Source organism: Lucilia sericata, unplaced genomic scaffold, assembly GCF_015586225.1.
Source record: "Lucilia sericata isolate MDLA Ls3-8-SP2 unplaced genomic scaffold, ASM1558622v1 Contig000934F_arrow, whole genome shotgun sequence".
Lineage (NCBI taxonomy): Eukaryota > Metazoa > Arthropoda > Insecta > Diptera > Calliphoridae > Lucilia > Lucilia sericata.
In genome coordinates, this window is record NW_023994921.1 from 121,291 (window position 1) to 135,245 (window position 13,955).

The 13,955-nt window shown below is 30.9% G+C and overlaps 1 protein-coding gene across 2 annotated transcripts in view; it reads right to left on the bottom strand.

The window, feature by feature from the left end:
* LOC119609136 (putative protein TPRXL) overlaps positions 1 to 13,955 on the bottom strand; it is a 148,266-nt gene that overhangs the window by 94,103 nt on the left and 40,208 nt on the right. Inside the window, exon 1 of one of the 2 annotated variants that reach the window (XM_037963844.1) lies at positions 10,077 to 10,366. The exons of the other annotated variant lie outside the window; for it this stretch is intronic. The gene's annotated coding sequence lies outside the window, so the exon portion shown is untranslated. Of the gene's footprint in view, positions 1 to 10,076; positions 10,367 to 13,955 lie in introns of those variants that run through there. 2 annotated transcript variants of the gene reach the window in all.

A 13,955-nucleotide genomic window follows, 5' to 3' on the forward strand; every position in this document is an offset into this window, starting at 1 on the left:
CTTAATCTAAGATTTAAACCTGCCACATAAGGTAACTTGTGATTTTAAGACAAAATTTCATGGCTAAGTTAAATTGTTAGCACTAATTTGTGAACTTTTATCAAAATTTTTTGGCTTTGATAAAAAAAATGTGTTTATGCCACATGTTGCAAGTTTGTAATATGTTCTAATTGTGTTTAGAATTTTATTTTCGCTTAATTTTTTAAGATTATATGAAATTTCGGACATAATTTAGGTGTAATTATGTTAATGCAACATGGGGCATATTCGAAATGTTCATGTTGCAAGTTTAGCAGAAGTTTAAAGGTAACTTTTTTTAGTCAAATTTTGTACTCATGATGTAAATATTAAAATTTCATATAAATTTTGGATAAGAAAAAGCTCTTGCCACATGCGGCAAGTTTGAATTGTTATCAAATTTGTTTTAAAATCTATAAAACTCTCATTTTAGCAATCAAAACCTAGAATTTAACGTAAAATTATGTTGGTGCAACATGTTGCAAGTTCAGAAAATAATTCGAAATTTTTATTTTATAGCTAATTATTAACTTTTAAACTAAATTCTGCAGATTTAAGGCTGTAATATATTCTAGCAATATGTTGCAAATTGAAAATTCTTATTATTATCGAAATTATTCTTTATAAAAATAAATCCAATTTCTTCTATTCTCCTTTAGAGTCATATTAAAATATCTACCTTAACACAACTCCTTCTACTTTAGAATTCTGTTTATTTTCAATTTTAATTACATCTTAAAATACAATTCCATAAATTTTATAAACACTTGGAAGTTGTGTGTAAGACATTTTCTCCTTTTTTCCACCGTTCTCTTGCCCAACATGTTTTCCCATTTAACATAAAACACTTTGGGTGGGCCTTTAAGAAAATATCAAAGATTATTTCAAGTATATCGACAAACCTTCCAAGGAAAATGTTAACAAGGGCTCAAAAACAGAAAACTTAAAGTACATTTATGTGTCCATCCACATATATAGACAAACCAATATACAATAAAACAAACAACCTAACACAAACATACATACACATATACATATGTATAAACGTACGAAACATATCAATGGTGGCAGACAAAACACCATACCACAACACCTTTTTTTGCAAAAAAGCCACCTCTTTGCAGCAAAAGATGCAAAATTTATCCGGGTGGTGGTAGTGATGTGATGGTGAAGTTGTTGGTGGCAATGTTGAGGGCATTTACTGCAAAATACTTAATACAAAATCCATACAAGTACATAACGTAACGAAGTGAAAATTATATGCAAAATATCATCCAAAATAAAGAACAACAAAAAAAAATAAACACAAAATTGTAACCATTTACGGTTGATTTTCCATACATACTTGAACTCATATAGAACTTATTGTACATGGCAAATAAATATAACAACAACAAGAGCAACAAAAACATGTTACATATATTTAGTTTAGAGTTGAAAACTCGTTGCTAGTTATAACAGCAGCATCGTCCTCCTCATCATCATCATCATCAACAACAACATCCTCATCATATTGCAACATTTTCAACATCTTCAACGTCCAAATGCGTTTTTGGTTTTAATATTAAATAAAATACATTTACACTTATGTATACAAACATACAGACAAGTGTTCCACCGTAAGTGGCAAAGTCCCTGTTTGTAAGTATATATCTTCTACTTAGTCTTATAACCTCATTTGCCTTAGTTGATGTCGTTGTTCTTGTTATTATTGCTGTGTTAGTTTGTTTGTTAAGTTTTGTGGCCCGCTTTGAATTCCTTCCAACTAATCTTATTCGTTGAATTCATTCGTAATCTCATTAAATTTACATATTAATCAAGGGATTTTAATTACACTTACACTATACATACTATGTGGCAGCAGCAACAACAACACCAACATCAATGGCAACTTTAGTATCTGCAACAGCAATAATATCACCATCAATGTCTTCAATACTAAAGAAACAAGTAAAGCCAAGCAAAACAGCAATGACACCAAGAAACATACGTTATTTATTTTTATAACAGCAGTTAACTCTTGAAGAACGGGCTTAAATGGTTTTATTCGGATTCTTAAAGATAGAATCGGTATTTCATAGATTTTTACTGAAACATTGACTTTTAGTGGAAGATCTAAAAGTCTAATTTGTAGTAAAAAAACCGAATTTTTGTAGAAAAGTCGGAAAAATCTAATTTTCCAGTAAAAATCGAATTTTTTGTGAAAATTGATTTTTTAGTGACAAATCAAATTTTTAGTGAAAAACCAAATTTTTCTTGAAAAATTGATATTTTGGTGAAAATTTGGACTTGTAGTGAAAAAACAAATTTTTAGTGAAAATCAAATCTTTAGTGAAAAATTACAATTTTTAGTGAAAATCTAAATTTGAGTAAGAAAATTGATTTTTTAGTTTTAGTCTAGTCTATAGTCTAGTCTATAGTCTAGTCTATAGTCTAGTCTATAGTCTAGTCTATAGTCTAGTCTATAGTCTAGTCTATAGTCTAGTCTATAGTCTAGTCTATAGTCTAGTCTATAGTCTAGTCTATAGTCTAGTCTATAGTCTAGTCTATAGTCTAGTCTATAGTCTAGTCTATAGTCTAGTCTATAGTCTAGTCTATAGTCTAGTCTATAGTCTAGTCTATAGTCTAGTCTATAGTCTAGTCTATAGTCTAGTCTATAGTCTAGTCTATAGTCTAGTCTATAGTCTAGTCTATAGTCTAGTCTATAGTCTAGTCTATAGTCTAGTCTATAGTCTAGTCTATAGTCTAGTCTATAGTCTAGTCTATAGTCTAGTCTATAGTCTAGTCTATAGTCTAGTCTATAGTCTAGTCTATAGTCTAGTCTATAGTCTAGTCTATAGTCTAGTCTATAGTCTAGTCTATAGTCTAGTCTATAGTCTAGTCTATAGTCTAGTCTATAGTCTAGTCTATAGTACTAGTCTATAGTCTAGTCTATAGTCTAGTCTATAGTCTAGTCTATAGTCTAGTCTATAGTCTAGTCTATAGTCTAGTCTATAGTCTAGTCTATAGTCTAGTCTATAATCTAGTCTATAGTCTTGTCTATAGTCTAGTCTATAGTCTAGTCTATAGTCTTGTCTATAGTCTAGTCTATAGTCTAGTCTATAGTCTAGTCTATAGTCTAGTCTGTAGTCTAGTCTATAGTCTAGTCTATAGTCTAGTCTATAGTCTAGTCTGTAGTCTAGTCTATAGTCTAGTCTATAGTCTAGTCTATAGTCTAGTCTATAGTCTAGTCTATAGTCTAGTCTATAGTCTAGTCTATAGTCTAGTCTGTAGTCTAGTCTATAGTCTAGTCTATAGTCTAGTCTATAGTCTAGTCTATAGTCAGTCTATAGTCTAGTCTATAGTAGTCTATAGTCTAGTCTATAGTCTAGTCTATAGTCTAGTCTATAGTCTAGTCTATAGTCTAGTCTATAGTCTAGTCTATAGTCTAGTCTATAGTCTAGTCTATAGTCTAGTCTATAGTCTAGTCTATAGTCTAGTCTATAGTCTAGTCTATAGTCTAGTCTATAGTCTAGTCTATAGTCTAGTCTATAGTCTAGTCTATAGTCTAGTCTATAGTCTAGTCTATAGTCTAGTCTATAGTCTAGTCTATAGTCTAGTCTATAGTCTAGTCTATAGTCTAGTCTATAGTCTAGTCTATAGTCTAGTCTATAGTCTAGTCTATAGTCTAGTCTATAGTCTAGTCTATAGTCTAGTCTATAGTCTAGTCTATAGTCTAGTCTATAGTCTAGTCTATAGTCTAGTCTATAGTCTAGTCTATAGTCTAGTCTATAGTCTAGTCTATAGTCTAGTCTATAGTCTAGTCTATAGTCTAGTCTATAGTCTAGTCTATAGTCTAGTCTATAGTCTAGTCTATAGTCTAGTCTATACTAGTCTATAGTCTAGTCTATAGTCTAGTCTATAGTCTAGTCTATAGTCTAGTCTATAGTCTAGTCTATAGTCTAGTCTATAGTCTAGTCTATAGTCTAGTCTATAGTCTAGTCTATATCTAGTCTATAGTCTGTCTATAGTCTAGTCTATAGTCTAGTCTATAGTATTGTCTATAGTCTAGTCTATAGTCTAGTCTATAGTCTAGTCTATAGTCTAGTCTATAGTCTAGTCTATAGTCTAGTCTATAGTCTAGTCTATAGTCTAGTCTATAGTCTAGTCTATAGTCTAGTCTATAGTCTAGTCTATAGTCTAGTCTATAGCTAGTCTATAGTCTAGTCTATAGTCTAGTCTATAGTCTAGTCTATCTAGTCTATAGTCTAGTCTGTAGTCTAGTCTATAGTCTAGTCTATAGTCTAGTCTATAGTCTAGTCTATAGTCTAGTCTATAGTCTAGTCTATAGTCTAGTCTATAGTCTAGTCTATAGTCTAGTCTATAGTCTAGTCTATAGTTAGTCTATAGTCTAGTCTATAGTCTAGTCTATAGTCTAGTCTATAGTCTAGTATATAGTCTATAGTCTAGTCTATAGTCTAGTCTATAGTCTAGTCTATAGTCTAGTCTATAGTCTAGTCTATAGTCTAGTCTATAGTCTAGTCTATAGTCTAGTCTATAGTCTAGTCTATATTTTAGTCTATAGTCTAGTCTATAGTCTAGTCTATAGTCTAGTCTATAGTCTAGTCTATAGTCTAGTCTATAGTCTAGTCTATAGTCTAGTCTATAGTCTAGTCTATAGTCTAGTCTATAGTCTAGTCTATAGTCTAGTCTATAGTCTAGTCTATAGTCTAGTCTATAGTCTAGTCTATAGTCTAGTCTATAGTCTAGTCTATAGTCTAGTCTATAGTCTAGTCTATAGTCTAGTCTATAGTCTAGTCTATAGTCTAGTCTATAGTCTAGTCTATAGTCTAGTCTAGTCTAGTCTATAGTCTAGTCTATAGTCTAGTCTATAGTCTAGTCTAGTAGTCTAGTAGTCTAGTCTATAGTCTATAGTCTAGTCTAGTCTAGTCTAGTTATAGTCTAGTCTATAGTCTAGTCTATAGTCTAGTCTATAGTCTAGTCTGTGTCTAGTCTATAGTCTAGTCTATAGTCTAGTCTATAGTCTAGTCTGTAGTCTAGTCTATAGTCTAGTCTATAGTTAGTCTATAGTCTAGTCTATAGTCTAGTCTATAGTCTAGTCTATAGTCTAGTCTATAGTCTAGTCTATAGTCTAGTCTATAGTCTAGTCTATAGTCTAGTCTATAGTCTAGTCTATAGTCTAGTCTATAGTCTAGTCTATAGGTCTAGTCTCTAAGTCTAGCTCTATAGTCTAGTCTATAGTCTAGTCTATAGTCTAGTCTATAGTCTAGTCTATAGTCTAGTCTATAGTCTAGTCTATAGTCTAGTCTATAGTCTAGTCTATAGTCTAGTCTATAGTCTAGTCTATAGTCTAGTCTATAGTCTAGTCTATAGTCTAGTCTATAGTCTAGTCTATAGTCTAGTCTATAGTCTAGTCTATAGTCTAGTCTATAGTTAGTCTATAGTCTAGTCTATAGTCTAGTCTATAGTCTAGTCTATAGTCTAGTCTATTAGTCTAGGTCTATAGTCTAGTCTATATAGTCTAGTCTATAGTCTAGTCTATAGTCTAGTCTATAGTCTAGTCTATAGTCTAGTCTATAGTCTAGTCTATAGTCTAGTCTATAGTCTAGTCTATAGTCTAGTCTAGTCTATAGTCTAGTCTATAGTCTAGTCTATAGTCTAGTCTATAGTCTAGTCTATAGTCTTGTCTATAGTCTGGTCTATAGTCTAGTCGCAAATTAGGCTGCCACATGTCTCAGCATTATTATTTGTTTTATTGAAATTTTGTAAAGTTTATTTTTTTACAAGGCCGTTAAGCAAGCCCTTAGTTTAGCAAACATTTGCCTTAAACTCCCTGTGTATTGGTTAGCAAATGTATGTTAAAATTGTAGCAAAATCTAAAAGGATATGAAGATACAGATATCCACAATACAACAACAATAACAACTATTGCAACAACATTTTAAGAATCAAATGTATAATATACTATACAATTATTTAAGTATAAATTTTATACGTTAAGCAACACCACCACACCATCATCACTATTTTGTTCGCATTACTACTACTCTGTGGCAAGATGGGAGCAACAGAGAAAGACTGCCTTTGCCTGCCTGCAAAAAGGTACATATACGAACTACTAAAGTGTGCGGTCGTTTTGTTAAGTTTTTTTTTTTCTTTCATGATTCGTAAACTTTCTTATGTGACGCTTTTGGCGTTTACAATTTTCTTTAAATGAATGTTACGACGCAAGCGACGACTTTACCTGCATTGCTGTTGATTTTCTTTGGTTATGTTTGTGGCACAGCTTCCTTCTCCACCCATTTGCTGTTTGTTAGAAATTCTAACAATTTTGCAGTTTTGATATTCAAAAAGTAATTTAATTGGACTTGCCATACTTTTCTACATATTGAACATTAGTTTTGGCTTTGATATGTATGTGGTGGTGTATGGCTGTGTGTGTAATGTTTTTGTTGCCAAAAAGAAATTACCTATTTGCGTGTTTGGTTTATATGTAAATTTTTTTTTTACTGTTTGTGTTAATCAAGAATATTATTAGATAAAATTGTTTATTTGGAATTTTCCAAAAGTGTAGAAAGGCTAAAAATACACACATTCAATATAAACTATAAGAAATTAAAATTAATTAAGAAAATGTTGCTAGAAACAAGTTTACAATCGGATTTTGAAGAAACTAAAATATACATATAGAAGGTATACTTTAAAATTTTATGATATGAAATATTTTATAATTCCAGAGAGCTTAAGCTTTTACTTAAACCTTTAATAATAGAAATGCTCGATGTTTATGTTGCCAGCAACATGTTGCTAAGGTTTCGTTACTATTTCAACTTGAAAATTCTTTCAAATTTTTAAATCGGAAAACTAAAACTGAATTAATTCTAGTCCCTACGGAATACCAATTCTTGGTATTAATGTTGCCAGCAACATGTTGCCATTAACTGCAATTTTTAATTTATAGCATTATGCTATATTTTTTAAACTATTTTATGATTAAAAATCATATTATTTCTTTACTTTCAAATTCTGCTAAATTCTACTATATGTTGCCAGCAACATGTTGCATTAGTAGACTATAATTACAACTTCAAATTTATAGTACCCATCTAAACATACATATCTATATATCTGGCCATATTTCTATCATATATAAAACAATTTTCCATAATTTTTTAGCCTCTAAAGCTAATTACAAGAAATTTTATTAAATTTATATTACTTTCTTGAAGTAAAAAAGAAAATTTAATTTAAATTTAAACTTTATATTCTCCATACCCATAAAATCTAAATCTAAATTATAAAAAATCGTTTGAAAAACATGCATAAAAACCAATAATTCTACAACATTAAATAAAATCCAGTTTATTTATCTTTTTAATGTGTAAATTTTCAATATCTTAGCAACACTATAATTAACACAAATCCAGTTTAGAATACAGGCAAGACACACCAGAAAACAACAACAGAAATTTGAACAACAACAACAACATGTAGCACATTAATTCAAACATAATTTCTTACCACATCATTAAATGTTGGCAACACATTTCATTCAAGCATCTTCTACTGCCAAGGAAAGAGTATGAAAAAAAACTTTTGAAAAGAAGAAGGAGGTCGCTTGATCAATTAAAAAATACTTTACGATATTACTTGCAACTACTACAGCAAACCATAATTTAAGAAAAGGAGTTTGTGAAAATACCACAAAAATTGTGAAAAATATTTTGGCCCAAAACATAAAGTTATCAACTTCAATACCCCCTCCTTAGCCACTACCTCTAAAGCTGGTCCTTTCTTTTAATGTTCCAAACTTCGTTTTATTATATTTTTTCCAATATGCTGATTTTTCTTTTTAAAACAACTTTAAAAATCCCTATCTTTTCTGTTTTTCATTTCAGTGTCATAATTTCTCAATGAAACAACAAACCATCATCAACTTCATGTCTTATGAAGTTTTAACTTTGCCCAGGTATGCTATCAACTCCTCCTTAAAGTTTTTTGTTTTGTCGTTGTTGCAAATGTGCAAATTATTATTGCCTTATTTTACCATAATTGTTGGCCTCGTGCCATTTTTGTAAATTTTTAAAACAATAAAAATTATTTTGAATGATTTTTAAAAAGAAATTAACATAAATTTTTATTAGTAGTAATGAACAGGAATGTCCAGTGTTGTTGAGTATTTAGGTTATTGAATTGAAGAAGTATAAGAAGTTCATTATACGCAATGTGAAAGGGAGAAGTACATAAACGTGTTTTTAGCTATGCATATACATATTTAGGTATTGACTTGGATGGACTCTTTAACAAGTTGAATTTCTGATTGACAATTTGTTACAGCCACATGTTGCTATCCTGGTTACGATACTTTGTAACACAAAGCTCAATTCTAGATTCGTTTTATGTTAAGTTTTAGGTCAGTTCTAGTTCAGTTGTAGTTTAGTTCTAAATCAGTTCTAGCTTAGTTCTAAATCAGTTCTAGTTTAGTTCTAAATCAGTTGTAGTTCAGTTCTAGTTTAGTTCTAGTTCAGTTCTAGTTCAGTTTTAGTTCAGTTCATGTTCAGTTCTAGTTCAGTTCTAGTTCAGTTCTAGTTCAGTTCTAGTTCAGTTCTAGTTCAGTTCTAGTTCAGTTCTAGTTCAGTTCTAGTTCAGTTCTAGTTCAGTTCTAGTTCAGTTCTAGTTCAGTTCTAGTTCAGTTCTAGTTCAGTTCTAGTTCAGTTCTAGTTCAGTTCTAGTTCAGTTCTAGTTCAGTTCTAGTTCAGTTCTAGTTCTGTTCTAGTTCTGTTCTAGTTCTGTTCTAGTTCTGTTCTAGTTCTGTTCTAGTTCTGTTCTAGTTCTGTTCTAGTTCTGTTCTAGTTCTGTTCTAGTTCTGTTTTAGTTCTGTTCTAGTTCTGTTCTAGTTCTGTCTTAGTTCTGTTCTAGTTCTGTTCTAGTTCAGTTCTAGTTAAGTTCTAGTTCAGTTCTGGTTCAGTTCTAGTTCAGTTCTAGTTCAGTTCTAGTTCAGTTCTAGTTCAGTTCAAGTTCAGTTCTAGTTCAGTTCTATTTCAGTTCTAGTTCAGTTCTAGTTCAATTCTAGTTCAGTTCTAGTTCAGTTCTAGTTCAGTTCTAGTTCAGTTCTAGTTCAGTTCTAGTTCAGTTCTAGTTCAGTTCTAGTTCAGTTCTAGTTCAGTTCTAGTTCAGTTCTAGTTCTAGTTCAGTACTAGTTCAGTTCTAGTTCAGTTCTAGTTCAGTTCTAGTTCAGTTCTAGTTCAGTTCTAGTTCAGTTCTAGTTCAGTTCTAGTTCAGTTCTAGTTCAGTTCTAGTTCAGTTCTAGTTCAGTTCTAGTTCAGTTCTAGTTCAGTTCTAGTTCAGTTCTAGTTCAGTTCTAGTTCAGTTCTTGTTCAGTTCTGATTCAGTTCTAGTTCAGTTGTAGTTTAGTTCTAGTTCAGTTCTAGTTCAGTTCTAGTTCAGTTCTAGTTCAGTTCTAGTTCAGTTCTAGTTCAGTTCTAGTTCAGTTGTAGTTTAGTTCTAGTTCAGTTCTAGTTCAGTTCTAGTTCAGTTCTAGTTCAGTTCTAGTTCAGTTCTAGTTCAGTTCTAGTTCAGTTCTAGTTCAGTTCTAGTTCAGTTCTAGTTCAGTTCTAGTTTAGTTCTAGTTCAGTCCTAGTTCAGTTCTAGTTCAGTTCTAGTTCAGTTCTAGTTCAGTTCTAGTTCAGTTCTAGTTCAGTTCTAGTTCAGTTCTAGTTCAGTTCTAGTTCAGTTCTAGTTCAGTTCTAGTTCAGTTCTATTTCAGTTCCAGTTCAGTTCTAGTTCAGTTCCAGTTCTTTTTTTTTATAAAAAAGTGATTTTAAAAACAATATTTATTTTTTATTAAAATACCTATATATTTTTTAACAAAAAATCTATACTCCAAAAAAATATTCTTTTTTTTAAATAAAACCTTTCTAATATTTAACCCTTTTTCATATTTTTACAAAAAGTACCTAGTTATATACTTGCTCCCTAAATTACCCATCACTGTCCAAATTTGATTAATTTGTTAAAACAACAAAAAGTAAACAAAGCAAATTTTTATTATTACTCACCTCTAGTTTTGTTGTTGTTATTGTCGTTGTTTCCTTATTTCACAGCAAAACACTTTTTCTCACATTTTGCCTACATATTTTTTCATGCTAATGCTTGCTTTGTCAGTTCCGTCAATAATTGCAATAACAACATGTTAAGACTTTGCACTCCCTTTTGACAACAATTCTTTTGTTGTTGGTCTGCTTACGAATGGCCATGGAAACCAAAAACAGCGAAAACCTCCTAACACTTGCATTGACATTTTTGGCAAATTGCATTTTTTCCGAATATTTTTACTTTTTTACTAATATTTAAAACACTTTTTATCAATATTTTTATATATAAATATAATTTAATATTTGTTTAACATTTTACAACAAAAATATTTTATTATTAACAATTAATTAACATTTTAAATTAATTTAAACGGAACTATTAAAACTAAACAACCGAACACTTTAGAAATTTTAAGAAAACTAAAGAAATAGAACAATAACCAAAGCATCACTTGTTGCAGTTGTTGTTATTATTTGCTCTTTAAGTGGTGAATTAATAATAACAACAACAACAATAATGACATTTGTTGCTTTAGTTATGTGACTTCTTTAGTTTTCTAAAAAATTCTAAAGTGTTCGGTTGTTTGAAGTTTAATAGTGCGATTAAATTAAATCTCGCGTTTTAATTAATTGTTTAAATTAAAATATTTTTGCTGGAAAATGTGAATAAAATGTTAATTATTTGTTTTATAGCAAAACATTTATAAGAAGTGTTATATTATTGATTGAAAAAGCGTTAGAAATTTGCCAAAAATTCCATTCATTATTGTTAGTTGAAGCGACGATCGGTAGTTTTCTTTTACAGGGACATTCGTATGGCAAACAAATATTTATTACATTATAATATTATAAACAAATAAATTAAAAAATAAATTAAATAATGTTTATTTTAAGAGAGGGGTAATAGAAGGAATTAAGCAAAACGTGAAAAAAAGAAAAGGTTTATGAAATAGTAGGGAGGAGGGAGAATACATATGTATGTATATTAGTAGCGTATTAAGAGTTATTGTTGTAATTGTTATTGCTGTAGTTTAAATAAAAAAGACCCATCATAATGATGTCAAAAATGTTTGTACATACATCTGTCGGCATGTATGAGCATGTCTTCAAAAAGATAAATAGTGTTTTAAAATAAAATAAGTATGAAAAACAATCAGCGCCAGTGAACATCTTTATTTGAACAACAACAACAGGAAAAAAGGTGAGTGATTTGATACATTACATATTTTTGTCTTACTACATTTGTTTTATTAACTTTATTAATTATATACATACATACAAAGTGTTTGTTTAAATTATTAATTTCACACTGATGACATTTAAATTTGTCCCTTTTAAAGGTTTTTAATACATAATAGCTTTCCGTAAAAGTACGAATTTAAACTCAGTTCTAGTTTCAGTACTAGTTCAGTTCTTGTTCAGTTCTAGTTCAGTTCTAGTTCAGTTCTAGTTCAGTTCTAGTTCAGTTCTATTTCAGTTCTAGTTAGTTCTAGTTCAGTTCTAGTTCAGTTCTAGTTCAGTTCTAGTTCAGTTCTAGTTCAGTTCTAGTTCAAGTTCAGTTCTAGTTCAAGTTCAGTTCTAGTTCAAGTTCAGTTCTAGTTCAAGTTCAGTTCTAGTTCAAGTTCAGTTCTAGTTCAGTTCTAGTTCAGTTCTAGTTCAGTTCTAGTTCAGTTCTAGCTCAGTTCTAGTCAGTTCTAGTTCAGTTCTAGTTCAGTTCTAGTTCAGTTCTAGTTCAGTTCTAGTTCAGTTCTAGTTCAGTTCTAGTTCAGTTCTAGTTTCGTTCTAGTTCAGATCTAGTTCAGTTCTAGTTCATTTCTAGTTCAGTTCTAGTTCAGTTTCTAGTTCAGTTCTAGTTCAGTTCTAGTTCAGTTCTAGTTCAGTTCTAGTTCAGTTCTAGTTCAGTTCTAGTTCAGTTTTAGTTCAGTTCTAGTTCAGTTCTAGTTCAGTTCTAGTTCAGTTCTAGTTCAGTTCTAGTTCAGTTCTAGTTCAGTTCTAGTACAGTTATAGTACAGTTCTATTTCAGTTCTAGTTCAGTTCTAGTTCAGTTCTAGTTCAGTTCTAGTTCAGTTCTAGTTCAAGTTCAGTTCTAGTTCAAGTTCAGTTCTAGTTCAAGTTCAGTTCTAGTTCAAGTTCAGTTCTAGTTCAAGTTCAGTTCTAGTCAGTTCTAGTTCAGTTCTAGTTCAGTTCTAGTTCAGTTTCTAGTTCAGTTCTAGTTCAGTTCTAGTTCAGTTCTAGTTCAGTTCTAGTTCAGTTCTAGTTCAGTTCTAGTTCAGTTCTAGTTCAGTTCTAGTTCAGTTCTAGTTCAGTTCTAGTTCAGTTCTAGTTCAGTTCTAGTTCAGTTCTAGTTCAGTTCTAGTTCAGTTCTAGTTCAGTTCTAGTTCAGATCTAGTTCAGTTCTAGTTCATTTCTAGTTCATTTCTAGTTCAGTTCTAGTTCAGTTCTAGTTCAGATCTAGTTCAGTTCTAGTTCATTTCTAGTTCAGTTCTAGTTCAGTTTTAGTTCAGTTCTAGTTCAGTTCTAGTTCAGTTTTAGTTCAGTTTTAGTTCAGTTCTAGTTCAGTTCTAGTTCAGTTCTAGTTCAGTTCTAGTTTAGTGCTAGTTCAATTCTAGTTCAGTTCTAGTTCAGTTCTAGTTCAGTTCTAGTTTAGTGCTAGTTCAATTCTAGTTCAGTTCTAGTTCAGTTCTAGTTCTAGTTCAGTTCTAGTTCAGTTCTAGTTCAGTTCTAGTTCAGTTCTAGTTCAGTTCTAGTTCAGTTCTAGCTCAGTTCTAGTTCAGTTCTAGTTTAGTTCTAGTTTAGTTCTAGTTCAGTTTTAGTTCAGTTCTAGTTCAGTTCTAGTTCAGCTTTAGTTCAGTTCTAGTTCAGTTCTAGTTCAGTTCTAGTTCAGTTCTAGTTCAGTTCTAGTTCAGTTCTAGTTCAGTTCTAGTTTAGTGCTAGTTCAATTCTAGTTCAGTTCTAGTTCTAGTTCTAGTTCTAGTTCAGTTCTAGTTCAGTTCTAGTTCAGTTCTAGTTCAGTTCTAGTTCAGTTCTAGTTCAGTTCTAGTTCAGTTCTAGTTCAGTTCTAGTTCAGTTCTAGTTCAGTTCTAGTTCAGTTCTAGTTCAGTTCTAGTTCAGTTCTAGTTTAGTTCTAGTTCAGTTCTAGTTCAGTTCTAGTTCAGTTCTAGTTCAGTTCTAGTTCAGTTCTAGTTCAGTTCTAGTTCAGTTCTAGTTCAGTTCTAGTTCAAGTTCAGTTCTAGTTCAAGTTCAGTTCTAGTTCAAGTTCAGTTCTAGTTCAAGTTCAGTTCTAGTTCAAGTTCAGTTTCTAGTTCAAGTTCAGTTCTAGTTCAGTTCTAGTTCAGTTCTAGTTCAGTTCTAGTTCAGTTCTAGTTCAGTTCTAGTTCAGTTCTAGTTCAGTTCTAGTTCAGTTCTAGTTCAGTTCTAGTTCAGTTCTAGTTCAGTTCTAGTTCAGTTCTAGTTCAGTTCTAGTTCAGTTCTAGTTCAGTTCTAGTTCAGTTCTAGTTCAGTTCTAGTTCAGATCTAGTTCAGTTCTAGTTCATTTCTAGTTCAGTTCTAGTTCAGTTCTAGTTCAGTTCTAGTTCAGTTCTAGTTCAGTTTTAGTTCAGTTCTAGTTCAGTTCTAGTTCAGTTCTAGTTCAGTTCTAGATCAGTCGTTGTTCAGTTTTCATTTGATTAACAAAAAATCTATTTTTCACTAAGAAAACTTATTTTTATCATAAAAAAACGTTATTGATTACCTTTTCATAATTTTACAAAAAGTACTTGCTATCTAAATTACCCATCACCGTTCAAATTTGATTACATATTTTGTTAAAAGAACAAAAATTAAATATTTATTCCCTTATTCACA